Genomic DNA, 3,613 nt, shown 5'->3' on the forward strand with positions numbered 1-3,613 from the left:
GAGCAGAACTAGAGCTACCTACCTCTGCATCGTGTCTACGTGGAGGCATCTGAGGTATAGGCTGGTAGTCGTCGTCAGAGCTGTCACTGTACTCGCTCAACCTCCTGCTGTGCCTCTAGCTCCTCCTCCTCAGTTGCTGCAATCCCTCTGATGATCTCATCCTGCTGAGCTGCGGACTCTGGCACGTCGGGATGACGTCTAGGCTGTCTGGGTGCCTGAGGAGTGGCGTGTCTGATCCTCTGTGATAGGTTGTAAGCTGGGAACTCTGTAGTGGCACCTGTATACTCATCCATCATGCCAGGGGGCTTATCAATCACAACTCTGCGGATGAGGAACGTGATCCAGTGAGCATAGGGAAGCTGCCTGTGACCCTTGAATCCCTCAGCTATAGTATCCTCCATCTCTGAAAGAAGGAGGTCCTAGATGTCAAACACTGTCATCTGCATGATGGCATTGAGAAGCCAGAGCTGTAAGCGAGTCAGGCCCTCCCTGTATCCCAACCTGAGGAAGCAGTGTCCTCCTGATGATGGCCTCTAGTATCCTCGCTGTGGGAGTCAAGTCACTGGGGTTCCTGCTCGACCCCTCACCAAAAGGCTCCTTGAAGCAATGCCGCACTAAATCTGTAGGGGGCACCTGCCCTCCATGAGGACGCCTGGGAGGCTCCTGATGTCCATAGCAAACCTCATGCATCTTTACAGGCTGCTCCTGTAGTCTCAGTATCTCTCTGGCCCTGCTACTCGTCACTCTATAGTCTTTGCCGTTGAAAGCAAAGTGAATGAATCTGTGATGTGGATCGATGAAGAGTGAGGCATAAAACTGACGGACCCAAGAAGGTACATATATTCCTGTCCGTCCAATCAGATCCGACAGTCCTGGCAAATATGACAAGTATTGCCGAATGCCCTCTCCGGCTGCTGCCACAATGGACTCTATCTGACAGACCCTCTGTGATCTGAACACTGCCCCACTGTTAAGATATGCATTGTAGAAATCCTCCTGCAGTGGCGTGTAGAACCCCTCAGCTGCTCTCTCATCCCTCCTCGGAGGAAACCAAACCTCAAACTCAACAAACCGCAGCTGCTGAACCTGCCTGGCTATAGCGGCCCTCAAGTCGAGGTGAACCACTGGAGGCGGACCCTGTGGTCTGGGCGGAGGGCGTGAACCCCTAGCGCTGTGTAACTGGCCTCGGTGGAACTGCAGCACTGGTACGACTCGAGCGGCGTAGCTGAGGTGCCGGCTCGGTCTCCTGACTCTCCTGAGTCTCCTGGGCTGGCTGAGGCTCTGCTGGTGGGGGCTGCTGCTGTGCTGACGGACCCTCCTCAATGGCAACCCGTCGTCCTGCAAGCGTGGCAGTCCCGCTGGACTACCGTGACGACGCTCAACCTCCTCAATTGCAGCTCTGACTGCGGGTGAAACTGGCTGATCTGCAATGACAACTCCGCTGCGGGTACCACCTCTCTCAGCACGCTCTGCGGCCTCTGCAACAGCTGCTGCTCTCGCTGTCTCTGCGTCGGGGTACTTCCGCTTCTTGGATGTTACCTGCTTGGTTGACTTGCCTTTAGATCCGGCTGGCTGGCGAGGCGGGGGCCTCCTATCATCATCACCTGGGCCACCACCAACATTCTTGGTGCGAGCCATCTGAACTGACAAGATGGTGAACTGCCGCTGATGAAGATCAACTGTCAAACTACCGCTTTCGAGGCTTGGCCTCGATCCTTACTCACGAGCTTGGCTCCGAGTTGACTGCCAACTGCCAGACGAAACACAACGGAACCGACTCGCTGCACGATAGAATAGATGGATATACAAATAAATACCATATATCTAATAGATGCGAAATCCTAATAGAGAAAGCAATGTAGATGCGAAATTGAATCGAATGGCTTTCTACCTGACGATCAGCGAACCGAGAAGAGATAAGATGTCACGCGGGGGATCCTCGGAACCGGGCTAGGGTTAGGGTAAAAGTCCTGAATGTAATGGAGAATCAGAGACTGCAAATCGATCTAGGTCACCATTAGGATCAAGATTGAGAGAAAAAGAAAGAAATTTCCTTACCAAACAAGGAGATAGTAGGGCTGGGGCACACAAATTGATGACCAACAGATCGGCGCAAGAGGCAACGGCGGAGCGGCGAGCTAGGGCGCGAGGTGGCCGACGTGGTGCTGAGCAGGCGCAGTGGCACGCGGGCGTGCGAAGCCTAGGGCGCGTAGCATGGCTACGGGCTTGGCTGGAGCGCTGGCGGCGAGTGGCTCGGCTGCGGGCTCGGCTGGAGCACGGCAGTGTGGCGAGGCGAAGGCACGACGGCGCGGGCATGAGCTTGGGCGCGAGGAGGCGGCGACGCAACAGTGCGGCGGCTCGGGCTGTGGCGGCGACGGTTAGGTCAGGGAAGAAAAACTCGAAGGCCCGTATAAATAATCCCCCTAACTCGTGACAGAAAAGGAAACGGGAAAAGAGTCCTTAAGACGCGCGAGATCCACTGACCGGACGCTCCGGTGGTAGCGACCGGACGCTACCACCCAGCGTCCGGTCGATTCCAGAGAGGTCCAAATCCTCTGGAATCGGGACCGGACGCGTCCGGTGGTCCATGACCGGACGCAGGCAGGGTCCGGTCAGTACAATTTGATCTTCCTCCGATCGACCGGACGCTGAACCCTTTCTGACCGGACGCACAGACGCAGCGTCCGGTCACTCCTTCAACAGCAGTTCACCTCCTGTGAACTGACCGGACGCTGAACAGCAGCGTCCGGTGCAGCGTCCGGTGCACCTTTTCCAGCAAATCTTCAAACTTCCTTCGCGCTGCCTGTTCCCAATCAAGTCCCAACTTGAATAAGATCCAAATAAACACCAATTGGGACTGATGTGAGTGACCTCTCTCAAACCCTCATATTTTTCAAAATATTTTGCCTTAGGCTATAATTCTTTTTAAGAAAATAGGCAACAAGAAGGCAAATGGAACAAAACGACAAAACAAAATTCATGCATATGTAATACTTGTAAGTAAATCTAGTTGCTTGTCAAGTTTGATCCAAGGTTAAGCTTCTTCACACGCTTTTCGGCGGTTATCTTAACCATGTTAGACAAGCCCTATATGCATTTCCACAAATTAAACATGTTGTAAATTACAATGAATGCAAGGGACAACACAAGCTCAATTTTTTGTGAAGTTACTAAAATCAAGTACATTGAGCTCGTTCCGCAATCTACAAAATGTAGCCTCATCTAGCGGTTTAGTGAAGATATCCGCTAATTGATCTTCGGATCTTACACCTTCTAGTGATATATCATTTTTAGCTACATGATCTCTTAGAAAGTGATGGCGGATATCTATATGCTTGGTGCGAGAGTGTTGAACCGGATTATTTAGCAAGTTTTACCGCACTTTCATTGTCGCACAAAAGAGGTACTTTCTCTAGAACTACTCCATAGTCTAGTAAAGTTTGTTTCATGTATAATATTTGTGCACAACAAGCACCCGCGGCAATGTATTCCGCTTCGGCGGTGGACAAAGCCACACTATTTTGTTTCTTGGAGGACCAAGACACAAGTGATCTACCAAGCAAATGGCACCCTCCGGATGTGCTCTTTCTATCAACTTTGCATCCGGCGTAAT

Source organism: Miscanthus floridulus, chromosome 1 (genome assembly GCF_019320115.1).
Source record: "Miscanthus floridulus cultivar M001 chromosome 1, ASM1932011v1, whole genome shotgun sequence".
NCBI classification, from domain to species: Eukaryota; Viridiplantae; Streptophyta; class Magnoliopsida; order Poales; family Poaceae; genus Miscanthus; species Miscanthus floridulus.